The sequence below is a fragment of the Salmo salar genome, unplaced genomic scaffold (genome assembly GCF_965601325.2).
Source record: "Salmo salar unplaced genomic scaffold, fSalSal1 ptg000206l, whole genome shotgun sequence".
NCBI classification, from domain to species: domain Eukaryota; kingdom Metazoa; phylum Chordata; class Actinopteri; order Salmoniformes; family Salmonidae; genus Salmo; species Salmo salar.
In genome coordinates this window covers 304,918-315,599 of record NW_027675329.1, presented here as the reverse complement: position 1 = coordinate 315,599, position 10,682 = coordinate 304,918, and the positions used below count along the sequence as shown (strand labels likewise).

Genomic DNA, 10,682 nt, shown 5'->3' with positions numbered 1-10,682 from the left:
TCTCTTCATCAGATGTCACTTCCAGGTATCACAGGTCCATAACGAATGTAGTTTTGTTCAAAAAAGCTCATCATTTATGTCCAAAAATCTCCGTCTTGTTAGCACATGATCTAAGCCAGCCGGACTTCTCGTCATGAACGAGGGGAAAAAATATATTTACGTTCGTTCAAACATGTCAAACGTTGTATAGCATAAATCATTAGGGCCTTTTTTAACCAGAACATGAATAATATTCAAGGTGGACGAATGCATACTCTTTTATAACGTATTGGAACGAGGGTACCCAACATGAACTCGCGCGCCAGGTGTCTAATGGGACATCATCGTTCCATGGCTCTTGTTCGGTCAGATCTCCCTCCAGAAGACTCAAAACACTTTGTAAAGGCTGGTGACATCTAGTGGAAGCAATAGGAAGTGCCAAAATATTCCTCAGCCCCTGTGTTTTTCAATGGGATAGGTTTAAAGGTAATACAACACATCAGGTATCCACTTCCTGTCAGAAAATGTCTCAGGGTTTTGCCTGCCAAATGAGTTCTGTTATACTCACAGACACCATTCAAACAGTTTTAGAAACTTTAGAGTGTTTTCTATCCATATATAATAAGTATATGCATATTCTAGTTACTGGGTAGGATTAGTAACCAGATTAAATCGGGTAAAAAAAAATTATCCAGACGTGCAAATGCTGCCCCCTAGCCCTAACAGGTTAATGGTACCCCAATGACACGACAGATTTCTGGCTCCCAGGTGTCTTTTATACAGGTAACGAGCTGAGATTAGGAGCACACTCTTAAAGGGAGTGCTCCTAACCGCAACTTAAAAAAAGACACCTGTCCACAGAAGCAATCAATCAATCAGATTCCAAACTCTCCACCATGGCCAAGACCAAAGAGCTCTCCAAGGATGTCAGGGACAAGGTTGTAGACCTACAAGGCTTGAATGGGCTACACGACCATCGCCAAGCAGCTTGGTGAGAAGGTGACAACATTTGGTGCGATTATTCGCAAATGGAAGAAACACAAAAGAACTTTCAATATCCCTCGGCCTGGGGCTCCATGCAAGATCTCACCTCGTGGAGTTGCAATGATCATGAGAACGGTGAGGAATCAGCCCAGAACTCCACGGGAGGATCTTGTCAATGATCTTAAGGCAGCTGGGACCACAGTCACCAAGAAAACAATTGGTAACACACTACGCCGTGAAGGACGGAAATCCTGCAGCGCCCGCAAGGTCCCCCTGCTCAAGAAAGCACATATACATGCCCGTCTGAAGTTTGCCAATGAACATCTGAATGATTCAGAGGACAACTGGTGAAAATGTTGTGGTCAGATGAGACCAAAATGGAGCTCTTTGACATCAACTCAACTCGCAGTGTTTGGAGGAGGAGGATTGCTGCCTATGACCCCAAGAACACCATCTCCACCATCAAACATGGAGGTGGAAACATTATGCTTTGGGGGTGTTTTTCTGCTAAGGGGACAGGACAACTTCACTGCATCAAAGGGACAATAGACGGGGCCATGTAACGTCAAATCTTGGGTGAGAACCTCCTTCCCTCAGCCAGGGCATTGAAAATGGGTTGTGGATGGGTATTCCAGCATGACAATGACCCAAAACACACGGCCAAGGCAACAAAGGAGTGGCTCAAGAAGAAGCACATTAAGGTCCTGGAGTGGCCTAGCCAGTCTCCAGACCTTAATCCCATAGAAAATCTGTGGAGGGAGCTGAAGGTTCGAGTTGCCAAACGTCAGCCTCGAAACCTTAATGACTTGGAGAAGATCTGCAAAGAGGAGTGGGACAAAATCCCTCCCGAGATGTGTGCAAACCTGGTGGCCAACTACAAGAAAGGGTTTTGCCACCAAGTACTAAGTCATGTTTTGCAGAGGGGTCAAATACTCATTTCCCTCATTAAAATGCAAATAATTGTATAACATTTTTGACATGCGTTTTTCTTGATTTTTTTGCTGTTATTCTGTCTCTCACTGTTCAAATAAACCTACCATTAAAATTATAGACTGATCATTTCTTTGTCAGTGGGCAAACGTACAAAATCAGCAGGGGATCAAATACTTTTTTCCCCCACTGTACTACCCACCACTGCGACCTGTACGCTCTCGTTGTCTGGCCCTCACTTCATACTCGTCGCTAAACCCACTGGCTCCAGGTCATCTACAAGACCCTGCTAGGTAAAGTCCCCCCTTATCTCCACTCACTGGTCACCATAGCAGCACCCACCTGTAGCACGCGCTCCAGCAGGTATATCTCTCTGGTCACCCCCAAAGCCAATTCCTCCTTCGGCCACCTCTTCTTCCAGTTCTCTGCTGCCAATGACTGGAACGAACTACAAAAATCTCTAAAACTCAAAACACTTATCTCCCTCACTAGCTTTAAGCACCAGCTGCCAGAGCAGCTCACAGATTACTGCACCTGTACATAGCCCATCTATAATTTAGCCCAACTACTTCTTCCCCTACTGTATTTATTTATTTAGCTCCTTTGCACCCAATTATTTCTACTTTGCACTTTCTTCCACTGCATATCTACCATTCCAGTGTTTTACTTGCTATATTGTATTTACTTTGCCACCATGGCCTTTTTTTGCCTTTACCTCCCTTATTTCACTTCATTTGCTCACATTGTATATAGACTTATTTTCTACTGTATTATTGACTGTATGTTTGTGTAATACTCTTGTTTGAACCAAGTATTGAGTTTATTTGTTATAATTAATTGGTTTTATATTTAAAAGATGATTGAATTGCTCCTAAACTGTAATGTTGTTAATGCATTATGCTTTTTGAAGAAATATTTATTTAATGTATAAGTGAATAGTTTGTTTTACTTTGAAGTTTAAGTTTTGAGCAATAAGGTCGCTTGTTAAGTTGTGGCCAATGGGAGTTGACCTGGTTAACGGGAGGGAAAAAGACGTTGATGAAAGGATGGACGTTTTACCTCAGGACGGTTGGTGAAGAAAAATTATAAAAGAAGACGACAGAACTACAACAAAACCCATAGCTACTAAGACATGAAGGGAAATACATGTTTTATTTAATAAAAGAGTTGTTATAATTTAGCTAAAACTTAGTAAAGACTGAAGCTACCGTCTCGTCGTGGAGGTATTAGCCAGCCTAGAGGTTAGCCTAGCATCGTGTGACACCGGGAGATAATTGCTTGGGAAGCTTAACGACTTCGTGTTGCCATGGGGATATCGGTTACGGCTAAGGAGTACTGTCTGCATGTGTAGCTGTGCTTGCCTTGGAGTTTGTGAGGAAACCTGCATGGAACTGCCATACTTCGCTGAGGGAATATCTACCAAGTCGTGAGTAACCACAATGTGAGGTGCTTAATTTGGACACTGGTTGTGCACGACTCATTGGGGTTTATTATTTTTTATTTCTTTTGATGTTGTGTCTGAACATGTATTTGTGTTTGAAAATGTTTTAATACACATATGGAACGTTATGTATGTTGCCTTGGTGGAGTCATTAATTGTTTCAATTTAATGCATGGGATGGTTTATCCTGATTCAATAACAGAAACCTAGAATCATTTCATCTGAAGTTAATACCCTATTGTCATAACCCTAGATAGTTTACAATAGGAATTCTTATTGGAGATGTCCTTCTCACCTAACATCCCATGCTGCTGAGATACTCTACATATGTTAATATTGTGAGAGTCATATTCAAGCCTGGTGAGAGGGTTACATTTGTTTTACTCCATGTGTAACTCTGTGTTGTTATGTGTCGAACTGCTTTGCTTTATCTTGTCCAGGTCGCAATTGTAAATGAGAACTTGTTCTCAACTTGCCTACCTGGTTAAATAAAGGTGAAATAAATAAATAAATTGGTAATGGTGAGAGGTTAGCATGTTTTGTTGCAGCCTCTGTTATTGGTAATGGTGAGAGGTTAGCATGTTTTGTTGTAGCCTCTGTTATTGGTAATGGTGAGAGGTTAGCATGTTTTGTTGTAGCCTCTGTTATTGGTAATGGTGAGAGGTTAGCATGTTTTGTTGTATCCTCTGTTATTGGTAATGGTGAGAGGTTAGCATGTTTTTTTGTAGCCTCTGATATTGGTAATGGTGAGAGGTTAGCATGTTTTGTTTTATCCCCTGTTATTGGTAATGGTGAGAGGTTAAGCATGTTTTGTTGTAGCCTCTGTTATTGGTAATGGTGAGAGGTTAGCATGTTTTGTTGTAGCCTCTGTTATTGGTAATGGTGAGAGGTTAGCATGTTTTGTTGTAGCTTCTGTAACTTTCTCACTCATTATTATTATTCATGATTCATTCATGATTTTTCTTAATCATGGCATCATCAGGATGCTTTTAGTAGTGTTTAGAAACATGTTATCTACTCACTTGTAAATAAAATGACTCCAGTCACCATCTGTAATGAACACGATGGGAGACAGAGAGCTGGTTTCAAGCGCAGGGCTCAGCAGGTGTTTATTGTAAAGGACCACAGGAGGAGGCAGGTAGCTGGGTCCAGGGGCAGGCAGAAGGTCATACACAGGGGGTCCAAAAAGGCAACAGTACAGGCAGGGAAACGGCAAAAGGCATCATTAGTGAGGCAGGCAAAAACTATCATTCACGGGAGGAGTAAATTACGGGAAATGCAGCACTCCGAACAGCCTTGTGTCACAAAACAAACAACACTTCACAATGATGGGGGTGCAAAGAACTGAACTAAATAGAGTTTGATAATGACATACAGGTGTGTGAACAGGTGATCAGAATTCAGGTGACTGGGATCTGGAGAGTGAGCTGCGTTCAGGGGGATCTACGTGTTTGAGAGTGTGAGCTGGAAGCAGACGTTACACCATCCACCATTTTAATATTGGGCAAAACACAACCCAAAACACAACCAAAACAAACTGCAAAATCAATCAACGAGTTTGAGTCACAAGCTTGATGTAGTCGCTGCGTTCAAGGAATATCGGATCAAATACGCAACTTGTGACTACTTTAAGCCACTATGAGTGAATTGGTCAGAAAGCATATGACTTCTTTAAATAGGGGGACTAGATACATGAAGTGCTTTCATTTTTCTAAACGGTGAAACAGATATGTATGAAAATATCCTCAAATGAAAGGTGACATTATATACTGTCACCTCATATGAAACATTTGATCTGAAATCCAAAATGTTGGAGTTTAGAGCCACATTTAACCTGTTATGGCTAGGGGGCAGTATTTTCACGGCTGGATAAAAAAACGTACCCGATTTAATCTGGTTACTACTCCTGCCCAGTAACTAGAATATGCATATAATTATTGGCTTTGGATAGAAAACACTACAAAGTTTCTAAAACTGTTTGAATGGTGTCTGTGAGTATAACAGAACTCAAATGGCAGGTCAAAACCTGAGAGATTCCTTTACAGGAAGTGGCCTGTCTGACCATTTCATGAACTTCTTTGCCATCTCTATCTTTTACAAAGGATCTCTGCTCTAACGTGACACTTCCTACGTCTTCCATAGGCTCTCAGAGCCCGGGAAAAAACAGAATGTCGTCATCCCAGCCCCAGGCTGAAACACATTATCGCCTTTCTCAAGTGGCCGATCAAGGGACTGTGGGCTTAGGCGCGTGCCCTGGCCGCCCCCGTCTTTGTGAATTTTCCTCTGTTTGCCGAAAAGGAGATTCCCGGTCGGAATATTATCGCTTTTTTACGAGATAAATTGCATAAAAATTGATTTAAAACAGCGGTTGACATGCTTCGAAGTACGGTAATGGAATATTTAGAATTTATTTGTCACGAATTGCGCCATGCGCGCGACCCTGATTTACCATTTCGGATAGTTTCTGGAATGCACGAACAAAACGCCGCTATTCGGATATAACGATGGATTATTTGGGACCAAACCAACATTTGTTATTGAAGTAGCAGTCCTGGGAGTGCATTCTGACGAAGACAACAAAAGGTAATCAAACTTTTATAATAGTAAATCTGATTTTGGTGAAGGCTAAACTTGCCGGGTGTCTAAATAGCTAGCCCGTGATGGCTGGGCTATGTACTTAGAATATTGCAAAATGTGCTTTCACCAAAAAGCTATTTTAAAATCGGACATATCGAGTACATAGAGGAGTTCTGTATCTATAATTCTTAAAATAATTGTTATGCTTTTTGTGAACATTTATCGTGAGTAATTTAGTAAATTGTTAGTACATTTCCCGGAAGTTTGCGGGGGGTATGCTAGTTCTGAACGTCACATGCTAATGTAAAAAGCTGTTTTTTGATATAAATATGAACTTGATTGAACAAAACATGCATGTATTGTATAACATAATGTCCTAGGTATGTCATCTGATGAAGATCATCAAAGGTTAGTGCTGCATTTAGCTGTCTTCTGGGTTTTTGTGACATTATATGCTAGCTTGAAAAATGGGTGTCTGATTATTTCTGGCTGGGTAGTCTGCTGACATAATCTAATGTTTTGCTTTCGCTGTAAAGCCTTTTTGAAATCGGACAGTGTCGTTAGATAAAGGAGAGTCTTGTCTTTAAAATGCTGTGAAATAGTCATATGTTTGAAAAATTGAAGTTTTTGTATTTTTGAGGAATTTGTAATTCGCGCCACGCCTATCATTGGATATTGGAGCAGGTGTTCCGCTAGCGGAACGTCTAGATGTAAGAGGTTAAAATGTTATCTTCACTGTCAAAATAGATATGGTGTGGACTGTATACTCAATACAATCTAAATCTGATACCTCACTGTCTGTCTTTTGACTGATACTGCTTTTAAACTGGTCTGGTCAGTCTACTCAAATATTTGTATTTTACATGTTTCTATCTGCAGGCAAAACTTTGACAATCTGTAATTTATATTAACGTACGTTAATGTATGTATAGATGTGGAAGTTTTCAGGACACTGATGTATCTGAATATGTTGAAGAAATATACTGCCACTATTTTCACCACCAAAGAATAGCAGTGTGATTTTAATATGATTTGACTCTTTGCAGGCTGTCAGGCTGTCTAGTCACAGAGGAAGGCTGTGCTTCTCTGGTCTCAGCTCTGAGGTCAAACCCCTCACACCTGAGAGAGCTGGACCTGAGCTACAATCACCCAGGAGACTCAGGAGTCAGACTGCTCTCTGCTGGACTGGAGGATCCACACTGCAGACTGGAGAAACTCAAGTATGTAGAGGGTTTATGTCAATGTTCATATCAGACATGTTTGACTTCTCAGACTAGTTAAGACAAACATTCTGACCACCACTTGGACAAAGTTATATGCTGACTGTGTGTGTGTGTGTGTGTGTGTGTGTGTGTGTGTGTGTGTGTGTGTGTGTGTGTGTGTGTGTGTGTGTGAGTTCAGGTGTATCCCTCAATGACTGTCTGTTTTTCTGCTTACCGCTACAGTGTGGAACATGGTGGAGAGAACAGAATGAAACCTGGGATTAGAAAATGTAAGTTGACTGCTGTGAAGAATATGACTAAGAATAAGTCTTAATTCAAGTTAAGTCAAAGACCATCATCATTACTGACTTGGTCATATTAAATATCATCTGTAGTTCTACAGAAGCAGAAATCAGGGACACCAACGTTTACAAAGACTTGATATGACAGTGTGTGTGTGTGTAATTATTGTGAATAAGTGTGTATTATATTACCATACAGTATAACATATGATCATTCAACAAGTCTCAAGTTACCTTAACTTCTCCTTTTGATACCTAGAAACATCTACATTAAATGAATTAGTGAAAAGTGAGTTAACATTCTAATGTGAATGATGATGATTTCTAATATTGTGTCTGGTTTCATCCATCAGATGTCTGTGATCTCACACTGGACCTAAACACAGTAAACAGACGCCTCTCTCTGTCTGAGGAGAACAGAAAGGTGACATGTAGGACAGAGAAGCAGCCGTATCCTGATCACCCAGAGAGATTTGAGGACTGTGAACAGGTGCTGTGTAGAGAGGGTCTGACTGGGCGCTGTTACTGGGAGGTAGAGTGGAGTGGGGGGGCTGTTATAGGAGTGACATATAAAGGAATCAGCAGGAGAGGAAGGGTTAATGACTGTTGGCTTGGACACAATGACAAGTCCTGGTGTCTGTTCTGCTCTGACAACAGATACAGAGCCTGGCACAATAATAATCCCACTACCATAGATGTCCCCTCCTCCAGCTCCCACAGAGTAGGAGTGTATCTGGACTGGTCAGCCGGCACTTTGTCCTTCTATAGAGCCTCCTCTGACACACTGACCCACCTGATCACATTCACCTCCACATTCACTGAGCCCCTCTATCCAGGATTTAGGGTTGATTATGTTGGCTCTTCAGTGTCCCTGAAATAATAACTGGACACATACACACACACACACACACACACACACACACACACACACACACACACACACACACACACACACACACACACACACACACACTGGACGCACACACACACACACACACTGGACACAAACTGGACACACATGTACACACACACTTACACACACACTTACAAACACACTGGACACACACACACTGGAAACAAAATGGACATGGACACACACACACTGGACACACACACACTGGACACACACTAGACACACTAGACTCACACACACACATACTGGATACACACACACACACACACTGGACACACAAACACACTGGACACACACACTCAACACACACACACACACTGAACACAGACACTGGACACACACACACACACGCTGAACTCATGCTGAACAAACACACACTCTGGACATACACACACTGGACACACACACACACACTGGAACACACACACACTGGACACAGACACACACACTAGGCACACACACACACGCTGGCCACCCACTCAAACTGGACAAACACACTGGACACACACATGCTTGACACACACTCACACATGCTTGACACACACACACACGCTTGACACACACACGCTTGACACACACACGCTTGACACACACACTGGATACACACACACACACACACACAAACACACACACTGGATACACACACACACTGGATACACACACACACACTGGATACACACACACACACACACACACACACACTGGATACACACACACACTGGATACACACACACTGGATACACACACACACACACACACACACACACACTGGATACACACACACACTCTGGACACACACATACAAACACACACACTGGACACACACAATGGACAAACACACACTGGACACTCACACGTGACAGGCTTGTAATATTTTCTGATCTTTTACCACTTTGCATTTATTATGATATATTTTACTGTTTGTGTTTGTACCACAGGAGGTTGGTGGGACCTTATTTAGGGAGGACAGGCTTGTAATGGCTGGAGTGGAATAAGTGGAATGGTATCAAACACATGGTTTCCATGTGTTCCATTTCATTCACTCTGTTCCAGACATTATTATGAGCCGTCCTCCCCTCAGCAGCCTCCTCTGGTATGTACTGTCCTGTATGTGAGAGAGCTCCAACAAGGAATTACAATGTATGTATTACTTTTAATACCTGCAAATGGCAAATAAACTACTGGAACTCCTTATGAATGTCTGCAGCCGACAAGAGGTGAAAATATTACCGGAATATTCTGCAAAATGTTGATGAAGACGTCACTCAATCCACCCAAAACAACATGCAGTCTTTCCACAAGACTCCCATGAAGTTATAGTGTGACGTTATGAGTCGACGTTAAAGTAACATTCTCACAACATACTGCACTTGTTTTATCCTGTTTTAGATGTATCCTCTGTTTAAACATTTAAACTCTTACAATAACACTGTTAAAATACCAATGTGATCATTTCTTGTCTTTTATGTTGGAAAAACTAATTGTACAATTATGTGGACATACGCTCCATAGTTGTACAAGTATATATGGATATATTGTACTTTTCATAATAAAACATACTTGAAACAAGAAAAAGCATGTTAATTGTGAAAACAATTTAGTTATTGATTTTACATTGCTTCTCCCAGTCTCATGTTGACGTTTGTCATGAATCTTGACCTGGAGGCAGAACTGTGAGATTTCCTCTAGATATGTCAGCTGCAAAGTCAGAATTGGCTGTGGAAAATGTTGTTTTAAGGTCTTAATTTAAGGGAAGGATTAGCAGTGTGGTTAGGGTTGAGGTTAGGATTAAAATCGGATTGTATTACTTTGTGCCTGTGTCAGCTAGGGAATACTTTGCTGAACTGCCTCCAGGGCAAGATTCATGAAAATAAATGCCAACCTGCCTCCAGGGCAAGATTCATGACAATAAATGGCAACCTACCTCCAGGGCAAGTCTTCCCTGTGGCTCAGTTGGTAGAGCATGGTGTGTGCAACGCCAGAGGTGGGGGCCAGTACAAAAAAAAAAAAAATGTATGAAATGTATGCATTCACTACTGTAAGTTGCTCTGGATAAGAGTGTCTGCTATATGACTAAAATGTAAATGTAAAATGTAATTCATGACAATAAATGCCAACCTGCCTCCCAGTCGTCCCCTCCCTATCTTTACAAGGCTGCAGAACCTGCAAGCTAGTGATGTGGGGGTTCTCTCAAAACCCTCAGTCCCCAGGTGGGTAGATGGCAGGTTGAATAAAGAGAAGCTAGTGATGTGGGGGTTCTCTCATAACCCTCAGTCCCCAGGTGGGTAGATGGCAGGTTGAATAAAGAGAAGCTAGTGATGTGGGGGTTCTCTCATAACCCTCAGTCCCCAGGT

The 10,682-nt window shown here is 41.7% G+C and overlaps 1 long non-coding RNA gene across 1 annotated transcript; it reads left to right on the top strand.

Annotated features, from left to right (window-relative positions):
* Positions 1–610: 610 nt before the first annotated feature.
* LOC123733143 (uncharacterized) lies at positions 611–10,456 on the top strand. The gene is made up of 2 exons (XR_006763621.2): positions 611–7,403; positions 7,769–10,456. It is a non-coding gene; the product is annotated as an uncharacterized LOC123733143 (long non-coding RNA).
* The last annotated feature ends 226 nt before the right edge of the window (positions 10,457–10,682 follow it).